Genomic DNA, 13429 nt, shown 5'->3' on the forward strand with positions numbered 1-13429 from the left:
GGTGCTCCTGGTTCTTTTCTTTTCTGTTGCACATTTTAAATTTAGAGTGACGTTTCTACCTACCTCCTGAGCTCATGATTGCCTCAGTGAAATCGAAGTGATATCCTGTGTTAGACCCCCCTAACTGATGTATATGCTGGCCTTTTACGGGTTTTTCGTGGGTGCATACATTACCCCTCATTCCTCTTGTGTCACTTAGGTTGTTGTTTTTTTATTATTCCTATTACAATGCTGATGTTATAACAGAATGGTATATGTTGTGACCTTGGGCGTAACTAGAAATCACAGGGCCCCATAGCAACATTTTGTATGGGGCCCCGTGATTGCTAGTTATGCCACTTGCAGAGCCCCAGCGGAGATTGACCCTGCAGAGCCCACCATAGACTCTCTATAGTGGGCTCTGCAGGGTCTGAGATCTCTTACCTGTCAGCGCCTCTGTGGTCGCCTGGCCTGGCCTCCTGTTCCGTCCCCGGCCCCGCCTCCTCTGCTATCGACGGGCCCCGCCTTCTCTTACATCATTGGCCCCACCTGCTCTTAGACCACTGGTTGTGACTTTAGAACTCATTTAACAGTGGTTCAAGGTGGAACTAGCGCACTTAAACAGCACCTAAAAGTAATCTGCAACACCACTGATCCCAACACACCTTACACTACATAACCATAACTAAGTCGTATTGAAATAAGCAGATAGTGTAGAATGCTTTTCACTATTGAGCAATCCTTGGATCAGATTTTAAAAACTAATATACTCTATTTTAATGAACAAAATAAATTGGTCTTAAATAGAACTGTAACCTTAACTGCAATTGTATAATATAACATGACTAAAATTAAATGTATTATCATTTCCTAATAAAGCACATAAATTACATGATGTTCCAAAAGGGTTTTGTGCATAAAATATATAATGTCATTGTTATTTAATCTAATACAACAAGGAATATGCATTCACTTGCATGCATGAAAAGTCGGATTCTCTGATTCACTAAGGCGGTTTTTCACTAAGCTGCCGAAGACAGCCATGTGAATAACCAAGCCGAAGTGAATTGAGCCGAACCCTGTTCGGCTGTTCACTTCAGCCGAGTACAACTCATTTCAGCCGTACGTCGGGTGGCTTCGGCTCCCTTCAGTTCAGCCAGACCCTTTAGGTCTGGTAGGAAAGTTAGAAGGGACCCCCAATTAAAAATAAAAGACAAAGTGTGTGGGGTTCCTGCCAAAAGTCATACCAGGGCCTTTAGGTCTGGTACGAAATTTAGGGGGGAACCCCACCCTCCAAAAATGGGGGAAGAAAATGTGGTGTCCCCCTAAAATTCCCAACCAGACCTTTAATCCAGGCACTTGCCTGGCAGGGGAGGAAAGGGGGGAGGGATGAGAGAGCACCTCCCCCACTCCCTACGCCATACTAGGCCACATGCCCTCTTAAAGATCTTCTTTAAGTCCTGACCTTCTTGCACACATATAGATGAAAATTACATTGGAACTCCAGGATTTTCAAAAGTTTTGGTCAAGGAATATTTGCTCACCTGATCCTTGATCCCACCTGGCTGCTAGACCTCTCCCCACAGCCTCTTTTCCCCCGACCTCTGGCTGTCTGAGGACCTGTGACATCATCACATCTAACAGTTTGACTGCCACAGGATCGGGGATCAGGTGAGTACTTCTTCTTTATTAAGTTCCCTAAACCAAGTGAGCCGTTAACCTTTGCAGTGCGGGGGTAGCCCCACTGCAAGTGTTACCTTTGGAAATCCTGGAGTTTTTCTTTAAGAATGCAAGCTTCATTGAGAAAAGCACAAGATAGCATACGACTGGGAAAAGATAACGCAGCTGAATAATCTGTAGCACTCATATGGTATTCTTTTCTAGACAGTCTTAGTCAGCCTGGACTCTCCATTTACAGAAGAACTACAAGGGGTCTATTCATGAAGCTGCCGAAGGATCTAGCTGTAGCTTCGGCTGATCCTTCGGCTAGCTCCAGCTCCAGGACCCCTTCGGTTCAGTAGAAAGTCGAAGCTGGCAGTACGGCTGGCTCCGGCCACTTGCAGAGAGATCAGCGTCCCTGGTTACCTAGTAACCTGGGACGCTGATCTGTCATTACACTCCCGGACGCTGTGGGAGTCTAATACGGCTCCCGGCCGCCCAGGAGAGAAACACTTTCTCCCGGAAAGGTTTAATCTGCTCCATTGAGCAGAGTAAACCTTTCCTCGTGTTTTTTTTTTTTTTTTTCTGACATGGGGCCGCTGGCAGCCCTGATGTCAAAAAAAAAAAGAAAAGCCAGCATAGGAATGCATAGCTAGATTCCTATTGGCTATTTCACTTTGCAATAGCCAATAGCAAACTAGCTAGTGCACCCGCCCACTGCTGCTGTCAATCAGCAGAGGGGGACCAGCAGTTCTCCATCTGCTCGGTACCACAGATGTACCGAGCAGAATATCTGAGCCGAATGCCGATTCACTCACTGCTCTTCGGAATCTATGAGAATATGCTGGTCCTGGACTCGCAGCGGGCACAGCGGAGCCCGGGACCAGCGTGACAACGGGAGGGGGGGCCGAGGAAGGAGGGGGGGGACAAGGGCCGGCAGCTCATACAAGCGATCCGCCGGCTCCAAAGCCTGCGGATCGCTTGTATTTTAACGGGCATCGCTGCCGGTTTTTAAATGTTGTGTCTTTCCCGCCTTAGCGCGCCCGAGTGGTGGGGGGCTAATAGGCCGTATATACACGGCCTGTTACATCCAGGAAGCTACCGGCTGGCTGTTTTTTTACAACGGTCGGCCGGGAAGCAGTTAACAGCTGAAGTCCACAAGTTTTCTTTTCCCAGGCTAGGGGCATCACTATTCTAGTGAAACCTGTACAGCAAGCCCAATACTATTCTAGTGCATCCTGTAAAGCAAGCCCAACACCATCAAAAACAATGATTGGTATACATGGGGTGCTATGGGTTGAATATATGAGAGCGTTTCCCTTCTCTTATATACTTCTCGTATGTTGTGAAATCATGTAAACCTCAATCTTCTATACTTAATTATTTACCAACTTATTGTAGCTTCAGTTCGCAGTCAGCCTACATGTAGAAGTGAATTCCCAAGGTTCGGAGTCTCAATAAACTGACTGAAGCTTAGCTTTCTAGTGCTACAGCCCTGGGAATTTGAGCTGAAACTACAATACTGAGCTAATTAATACCATAAGCAACTTGAAAGCTTTAAAGAAATAATTCCTGCCGGGATAAAAATCCTTTGAATGATTCATTTGGCCCCAATCCCTAGAAATTTTTAAAAAATAGATTTCTATGGAAAGTTGGCATCTCAATTTATTAACAAAGAACATTGACAATAAAAGAGACACAGATATTCTGTGATTCATGAAAGCTCTTAGTATTTTGGTTCCTTTTTGTTGATTTATCTTTCATCTTCTTAGATTTATTACATTTTGCTTTGTGCCACTGATTAGAATATTTAGCAAAGATGCAAAGTTAAAATATAAGGATATAGCAAAATGTGCACGGAAGAACTTGGTTAGAGATTATTCTGATGAATCTGATTAGAGATTATTACTATCTTTCATGAAAACATCAGGTTCCATCTCCAAGTTTAACTTTTGGCTGCAAGTGATGATTAGCTACTGGCAGACTTTTCTACATGGCTTGTCTTGTGCTGCCTACAACGAGCATATTGTTATCTTGTTATGAAATTGCTTTGAAATTTACTGGAATTGTTATGAAATGATTTAGAGATTTACTGTAACGTCTGCAATAATCCAAACCCACCTTGGCTTCAAATTTAACATGTGAACGTACAAATATTTATTTTCTATTCTGATTCAAAGTAATCAATAGAACAGCATTTCTCTATTTCAGTTATGGCACCCTTTAAAAGTATGCAAAATCTCGAGGCACTCCAGCCTAAAATGTTAAAAACGTTCACTATCCAAGATAGTGGTTTGATATGGTTTTTAAAAGGGGACCCCTTGCAAAAACACAAAAACTGTGGTCCCCCCCTTTATATCAGCATGCCCTGTTGAAATCAGGAGCCTCCCTTCACATCAGAGCCCTGTCTTTCATCAGAATTCTGCCTTTTACAGTAGAGTGCCTCTTCAGATCCGGAGCCCCTTTTACATCATCCCCCTTCACATAAAGAGTACCTTTCTCCTCAGGAGGCCCCTTCTTCACATCAGAGTCCCCCTACTCATCAAGATTCCCCTTCACATCAGGAGCCCCCTTCATAACAGAGCCCCCCTTTTACATCAGAGCCCTTCTTTTACATCAGAGTTCCCCCTTCACACCAGAGCCCCCCCTTTATCATTAGAGCCATCCTTTTACATAAGAATTCCCCCTTCACATCAGAGCCCCATTTTACATCAGAGTTCACCCTTCACATCAGAGCCCCCCTTTTACAGCAGAGTTCCCCTTTCACATCAGAGCCTCCCATTTACATCAGAGTTCCCACTTCACATCAGAGCCCCCCTTTTACAGCAGAGTTCCCCCTTCACATCAGTGCCCCCCTTCACGTCAGAGTTCCCCCTCCCTCTTTTACATCAGAGTTCCCCCTTCATATCAGAAGCCTGCCTGCTCCAAGTTAAAGGATGATGCAGTGCAAACATTTTGAAGCACCCCTGAGGAAGGCAGAAGGCATCCTGGTTAAGAAAGGCTGATATAGAGAATAAAGTAGTACTGACTCTGACTTTTTTTTTTGTAACCACACAACGCTGTCCCTATTTGTCGGTAAACTGGTAATCCTGGAATTCTCTCTACTGGTGATGCTGGCAAAATACCCTTACTGCCTGTAAAATACAGCAAAAGGTTTTCACAGCCACTAATCAGATTCAAACCAGTCTTGGAAGTTTAAAGAACTCTGGGCAAACAAAAATCTTACCCTTGCAGAGGGGTTACCCCCACACTGCAAGGGTTGTGTTCGTTTTGTCTAGAGGGCTCATATAAAGCTGTATCATTAATGGCGTTTTTATTGTTGTCTGTGTCCCCAATAAGTAAAATTACTCTCTCTATTCGTCTTGGTGACCATTGTGAGTTGTCGCCAGAACAGGAATAGAGTGGAAATCTTCCAATAAGGACACGTGCTTTGGAAATGATCTAATTTTACGGAGAATTACTCTTACCTTCTGTTACCTTCTGTTGTGTCTACAGGATGGGAAGTGAAATCTCTTGAATGGGACACAGATGACAAAAAAAAAATTTCTAACCTTTTCCAATTTTTTAAAAATATTTTATTTTTATTTATTTATTTTTATTAATCATTTTTAGTTTTTTACATTACTGTTAGGGGCTTTGGGGAAATATTAGGGGTCTAAACAGATCCCTGATATTTCCCTTTTAAGTAGAAAAAGGGATTGTTCTCAATCTCTTTTTCTGCAGCCCCTGTATTAAATGAACAGGAATCCTCTATACTGAGTGTTCCTGTTCATTCATCACTTGTCGAGAGAGTATATTTACCATGTCCACAATCATGAATGAACAGGAAGTGATGTAGATCACTTCCCATTCATTCATAATTGGGGCCACAGTAAACATACTATGTCCTCAATTAGTTACAGACATTCAGCGACCACTGATTGCTGAGTGCTTGTACCCGCTCTCTGTCCTGACTCGGTGTCACAGGAGGCTGAGTGAACGGTGCAGGGAGGAGAGCTCAGTCCCCTGTGACAGCTGACTCCTACACCGCATCTCTGGCCCGGCCTCCTGCGACAGCTAACAGCTGTCTCCACCCCCACCATTCTCCTGATCTGTCACAGTAGGCTGTGCGGGGCGGAGCGGCAGGAGAGCTTGGCCTCCTGTGACCGCACTATCAACTGTCCCTGCCCACACCGCCGTTCTACTAATCTGTCACCGGAGGCTGTGCGCTGCAGAAGGAGAGACGCCGGCTGCTCACATCGCTCTCCTCCCCCTCACTGCTCAGCCTCCTGTGACAGTTTCTCTCCTCCCTGCTGGACGCTGCACTGTGCCATTTTGCCAAAAAGGCCATTTTCGGCCGATGTGTTTCGGTGACCGTAATTTCAGTGCATCCCTAGTTTTAACCATTTCCTACTAAAAGTATTAAAAAAGAGTTTTGTCTGTGTGTCACGTTACACATGCTTTGTGATATGCCTTTAAAATCATTTGTGTTTCATCTGTCTCTGGTATCTGTCTGCACCCCTCCCCATAGTTTAGTTTTCTTCTGTGTAGATAGCTCTACCCTTCTTCATTATATTCCAGTCTGCATCTCAGCCACATGTCCTTTGCTTAGTGGATCACATTCTACTCTTTTTACCTATCCTATGTTCGCTGTTGTAAAGATCTGCACAGTTTGGATTACATTTCTCAATGATCTTCAAGATATCATATGAATTTAGTCACTGTCTGCCAACACTACTGAGATTGGAAGTTACTGCCACAACTATAAGTTACAGAGATCACACTTTCAGTACTTTCAGTGGGGAGGCAGAACACTGCGTATATATACGTTAAAGGAAAGTGCCAGGGACAGGAAGTAGAGACTGGGGTCACTGAGCTGACAATACAGCTACATTTCTGTCACAGTTTTAGGAGACATATCTTGAAAGAGACAGCATGCAGGTAAGTGTAATTAACACATTACACTTAGGAGCTGATGTATAAATGTTCTGCTCAGCGTATAGCTGGATGAATGATGTTCACATGGCTTTCCCACCACTAGATGGAGCCAGGGAGGAGCATAGGAACTGCCCCTCAACTCCACCTTGTGTCGGGAATGTCATGTGAATGGCATTTGCCCAGCTATACACTAGGAGAAATGTTTATTTTTATATAGTCCAGCTGTCCTTTCCAGAGATTATTCCCAAATAAATCAAATATGGGATGTAAATCTACTAATATATTGTGGGGGTACTGGGGGCTCCCCTTTCTGGGGATGCCTGAAACACCTGTATGGAAAGTTTTTAGAGACATAATTTCACTATGTCCAGATTGTTTTAGCTGGCTCCTGCCAGTTCTAGAGAGAAATGGCTCTATTCTTGGAAGGTCTCCCAGATCAGTTTTTTCACTTTGCTTTGCAGGCAGTCATGGAGAAAGACAATTTCCATGTTTTCTACCTACATCTCTAGGTCATTATTCATAGTACATTAGCATACATCCAAACAAACAGCCTTAACCTGACCTATATACAAGTTAATACTTTTGCATGAGCAGCAGTTATTATATAAGCTGTATATATATAATATATATATATTAAAAAAACAACAGAGTATTGTGTATGCGATGATTGATACCTTTTTTGTTGGACTAACAAAATATATAAAAGACAAGCTTTCGAGAGTTAACCTCTCTTCTTCAGGTCAGAAGCAATACTAATCAACATGACAACGTTTACCACTAAAAGCAAGCAAAAGTTGTTAGGGGGGGGTGAATGGGGTGTCATAAATGTTGGACCTGGGAGTAAAGAATTTATCCTGATAACTAAAACACAGAACAAATAAACATAGGATACCAATAAACCCTAAACAGATCAGATATATACAACATACATGAATATTATTATGTTCTGCATATTCATAAAAAGTTCTGGTAGTGTGTGAGAAAACCAGAAAACCTATGTACCCTAAGGCCTCATTCACACGGTGCACAGCCAGACATGCATGTCTGTGTAGAAACCTGCTCCCGGGAGGTACACCTAGGGGATTTAGCTGCCTGTACACCTCAATGGCAAGGCACAGCAACACGCCAACCCAAGCTTGCACATCCACAGACTGTCCAAAGGTGTGCATTCATACCTGCACTGATGTGCAGGTTCAGGTTGGCATGTAATATAGTGAATAAGTTGCGCTTGATCTAAGTAAATGTGAATACCAGAGTAAAGAATAAATCATAAACAACACATAAACATCTATATAAATGCCGTAATCTTCTATCTCATTGTGTAATCGATACGTCAGTGTGTAAATGTCCAAGAAATTATTGAGGCATGTAATCTGTGACAAACAAACAAAAAAATAATAAAGCAACCTAGTTGAAATCCTTATATAAATAACCCGTGGGTCCACTCTTGCATGTGTAAACTTAATCTGGTGAACAACGATAGTGGTTTCAATACCTAATCGTAAAAATATAATAATAATAATATGCACACACCTATTAGTGTCTCGGTGACCCGAAATGGGCAGTGATTGAATCCAAATTAGTGAAATCAGATATATATTCTAATTACCCTCTTAGATGTGTACAAGGGGTTAAACATTAAAAAAAAAAACTTTCTTTTTTCCCTTCTTTCTCAAAACGATCCCAACAATATAACAAACAGGCACACAAATAAACGGAATAATCTCAGCAATGTAACAAGCAGTCAATTTTTCAGATTTTTGCAGTTTATATGAGACGGGATACAAACGGTTAGTCTCCTTCTCTAAATGGTATTTAGAGGAATAGTCTGTTAATTTCCCTGATAGATATCCTCCAAAATTTACCCAACCAATCGCTGATTGAGAAAAACCGGAGCGTTCTAAGGTTCTAATAGTCCATCATCTCCTTTGATCTCCAAGTCAGGCAATCAGATGTAATTTAGCCTTCTATCTTGATTATTCCCCGCGTCAACGCCCAAACCGGCAGCGTGTATCTATAGATGTCTCATAAGGGATACAAATGGAGAAAGGAGGCGAACCATCTAAGTGCAGTATTCAAGTACAGTTTATTTCTTAAAGTATATGAATGCACTTACAGAAATCCAGAACTGATAAAGCTTTTTAAAAACGTGTAGTAGAGATTCGTGTAGTAGAAAATCAGCTATGAGAGGTGAAGACCAAACATCCTTTGACGATTTCGTAGATTAAATTTCTCAAAAAAGAGTCATGACTTTTTTTTTACGATATACTTTGACGCGTTATACATGAAGTATATTTTTACGATAAACTTTGTTGCGTTTCGTAGATTAACTTTCTCAAAAAGGAGTCATTCTCACCTCTACTTCCTTTACTCCTCGGCTACATCTAGTGGTGAGAATGCTGTGCAAGTGCCATTCGGCTGGTACATGTCTATTTTTATATTTTTATTAATGAATTTTCAAAGCATTTCTAAGAATATTTAAAAAACTATTTTCAGTAATGTTTTGGGAATTAGAATTCAGGAAAGCAGTGAAATGAGCACTAATGGATCCAACGGTATAAAGCTGTCTGATATGTTAGGCATTAAAGGAGAACTATGAGGTGAGTGCTTTTCACTCACCTCATAGTTCCAGTCGACCTGTGACAATGAGACTGTCACAGGTCAAAATGAGCTTAGGGTGACGGGAGGACGCTGGTTTGTGTCCTCCCGTTACCCTAAGAGAAAAGCCTTAACCCCATACTTCTCCTTTAATACTTCGGTATCAAGCAGAAGGGTGCTCTATATTTAAATGAACGCTAACAGTTCTGTACCTGCTTTATGCTTTATACATTTTCCTTCATTTGAAGTGACCTAAGCACATTATTGTTCATTATGAATAGTAATAGAAAATTTGAGAAGAGATTATAAAGGAAAAAGTTAGATGTTCAGAACAAAAAAGACAGCACTGTGTAATAATAGTGTAATAATATTTTTTAATATGGATTCTGTGTTGGAAATATGTCTGACCACAGGGACACAGTGTTACAATTTGCATAGTCATCTTCCATCTCCTTACTCCCATTCACCTCTAAACTCCTAGAACGCCTCATCTACAACCGCCTGAGTTGCCACCTCGCTAATAACAGTTTACAGTCTGGTAAATGCTCCGTATATCTTCAGTAATCTTCTAGGACCCTGAAATATGGGTTGGAAAGGACCTCTTTACCAGTTTGCTTTGAAGGAAGGGGACATAAAGTAACATTAGTCAAGCAAAACAAATGACAAACACACCTTGCTGTAAAGCTGGTAACGAATTGATGAGTGCATTTGTCATTTGGTTTGCTTGACTGATTTGGTGCAGTGACGCATGGGGGTCTCAGCTGCCGGTGTGATGTGCGGGGTCCCTTGTGCATACCTGTGCCTTTAAGGGAGGTTGGGCTTCCTCCTGACAAACCTGCACCCAATTTAATCTTCTGCCCCATGTGCTCCAAGATGGAGACTCTCATAGTTTAGAGTTAGGACCTCACTATAAGAGGTGCCTTGGCGCGGCTGTGCGGCTTTCACATTTTCTGCAGAAGACTGGTATCCAAACCTCTGTTATTAACCTTAGTGGTTAGACAGGTTTTGCATGCTGGCTGGTGAGTGTGCCTGAAAACTTTTTTCTGTTATAAAGTAATATTAAACTCAATAATGATTCCAGATCAAACATACATTGCCCAGCAAATAATTTCTTACACACATAGCTTACTAACACACACAAGGGTGGCTCCATATGACCCTGCACGGGAAAGGAGCCACCTTAAAATAGGATATCAGGGCCAGTGCTCAGGAGACCAGCTGATTCTGCAGGAAACTAGAACAATTAAACATCAAGGAGCAGCATCCACTGTATGGAATTTGATCACCATTTAAAATAGCTTAAAAACGTTTAGACTTTAATATTTCTTTAAAGAAGATGTAAAAGAAGGACATTAGGTTTGCTAAAGCACTGTGTATCATGAACAAATGCCATTGTAATAAATAAAATACTGTTTTTAGTGCTCCCGAAGCCTCCTTGCAGCCACCTGTCTACACATAAAAAACTGTGAGTAAAATCAACTCAGTCATACAAAACCTTTCTTCCACTGCTAGTGCTATGTATTTGTACCCGTCTGTGGATTAAATTAACTGTCCACAGGGCTGGATTTACTCTCTGTGCTGCCCAAGGCCAGGTTCCTCTACGGATGTCCTGGGCGTCGGGCAATAGGAATCCTTGCTGCCCCGAGGCCGGGCCTCAGTTGGCCTTGTGGGAAATCCGGCCCTGACTGTCCATGTATGTTACAGGAGTATTGTGTCCATAGCTAATTGACTTGACTTAACATGTTAGATGCGCCTTGATATTGCTGTTATTTACAGCTTTGCCTGGTGCTAGCACTGTATGTGTGGGGGCTGATGCATGTGGGTAGTAAATAGATAGTCACATGACAATGTTGCCAGCTATTTTATTACACATTTGGTAGTTATTTTTTATATGGGATTTTCTAGTTACATATATTTAACATATTTGTTGCCATTAAAGGAAATGTAGAGCAGATGGCCTCGTAGACCTTTTTCTTTTTCTTTATTTTGTTACTTCCTGTCTACATGACTGCACTCCAGCGATGGCTACATGCCATTTTTTAGAACGGATTTCTCTGTAGTGACAACAGTAGACTGTGCCTACATAATGTGTGTTGAAATGACCTCTTGTGGTCTCTACTGGAAGCCAATGTACATGCGCTACTTTTTTTCATTGCAATGCATGGTAATGCTGTCTCACTACAACACGCAACTGTCAGGAGGTGCGTCGAGGTGCCATTGAAATGAATAACAACGTACAAACCCATGGTACCACACAAATATTATGCGTTTCATACAATGCCATGGTGTAAACAGACCTAAAAGAAGACCACAAAAGGTTTAATGCAAGGTCTGCTTCTTGCATATTGGTCCATCCCTCTTGTCTAAATGGTGCATTAACCCAGTGCTTCTACACTAGAGAGGGTGATAATGTCATGGTCCTTCTGAAGAAGGTTTAAGAATGCTGAGTATCTCAAATCTTGCAAGAAGTCACTCCAGCATAGTGCTGATTTAGTACAAGGTCCACTTCAAAGTGTATTTCCACTTTTGCAGTCAAATTTGAAACAATCCCTCTATATGTTTGTTGTGTGTTCCTATTTACACAAAGTAACAAAAATATTTTTTTTAAACATATTTCTTACCTTTTAGATGTTTGGTTGCAGCAGGCAACATGGCTGAATCAAGATTTTTCTCAGCACTTTCACAGTGATCTGTCCTTATAGAAAGACTTAAATTTGTGGATTGTTTTTCTCTCATTAACTTCTTGGAGAAGCTCTTCACTGCTCACAGCCCCTCCTAACAGAAGAAGAAGCAAGTAGAAATGTTAACCCTCAAGAAACGGAGAAACCCAAGCCAAAGGAATGTGAACTGCAATAAGCATTATTATTTTTTTAGCTTATGCTATGTGAATGGGAACATGTAACAAATATAAAATAGGTGTTATCTCAATTTGGCTGCAAAAGTGGAAATTGTCAGGCAGCCTGTACTGCTGGCTGCAGCACTCACTGGCGAGGGTTAATTATCTTGTGTCTTGCTGGCTGCAGCACTAGTCTAGTCAGCTGTGGCTTAATGAATCTTAGCACACACCTCCAGCTCTGTGATTGGCCTTGTTGCTGTTGGCACCCTATTTAAGCATCATCAGCCTGTTCCCCAGTGCTTGTGATAGTTCTTGCTATATAAGCTGTGCTCAGTCTCTGCACATCCTGTCTCTGGAATTCTTGTCTGTCTCCTGACCTTAGGCTGTCCCTGGATTACGCTCTGCCCGCTGCTAGCCCTTGCCAGCTGCCCGCCCTGACCTCAGCCTGTGCCAAGATTACCCTTGCCAGCCGCCCGCCCTTACCTCAGCCTGTGCCCGGATTACCCTTTGCCAGCCACCAGCTTATGACCTCAGCTCGTCCCTGGTTTACTCTCTGATAGTGTATTTCGCCTTCTATCCATACCTCAGTTCAGCACCTGTGGCCAGCATGTGGCATCACCCGATTATAGCATATAGTTTAAGTCATGGGGGCACCCAAGTACCGGTAGGCGTGCTTGCTTTATGGGAACGGCGGCTGCTACAGATGAAACAACTCACTATTTCCTCTGATGACGTGCTTCCACAGATGGTCCTGTCAGAAATACATTTTAAGGATTGTATCATTTCTTAAATAAGTACAAATGCAATTTAACTGAATTACACTTTAACTTCTAAACTGATTACAAATTCAGTCAAGATTTTGTATTAAATAAGGCGGATAGACATACAAATGTGGACAAGCCCAGTTTATTGCAAGCCTGCAGTCACTTACTTAACCATTTGCAAATCTCATGATTTATTTTTCTATCATCCATGAAGAAGTTTCAGGATACCTAAACAACAAGTTAGTTGGAATCATGTGCTAATATATAATCTAATGTATAACAGTCTACATTATTACTGAAATTGTTTTAGATGCTGATTACCTTTTTGTTGGAATTCCCCTAGGGGTTGTGCATTTCAACAAAACTCTATAGCAACCCTATTATCAAGGACCTTGGTATTTTCTCTAATTTAGAAAATGAAACATATCACCGGTTGCCATGGGCTACTAACTGTTAGTAAATTGATGGATAGTTGTGGTCTTTTTTTATTATGCTTGCAAAACAATAGGCTCTCTCAGTACCATTAGTGTAATAATAGTAAGGAAGACTAATGAAATCAAGGTAACTAAACAGTCTCTGATGATACAGACTAAGTATATAAATAATGTAAAAACTGAAGTTGAACCGTAACCTTTAAAACAATTGGCAGTACTATATGGATTTCTGTGTATAACAT

Source organism: Nanorana parkeri, unplaced genomic scaffold, assembly GCF_000935625.1.
Source record: "Nanorana parkeri isolate BGI_ZX_2015 unplaced genomic scaffold, ASM93562v1 scaffold243, whole genome shotgun sequence".
Taxonomy (NCBI): domain Eukaryota; kingdom Metazoa; phylum Chordata; class Amphibia; order Anura; family Dicroglossidae; genus Nanorana; species Nanorana parkeri.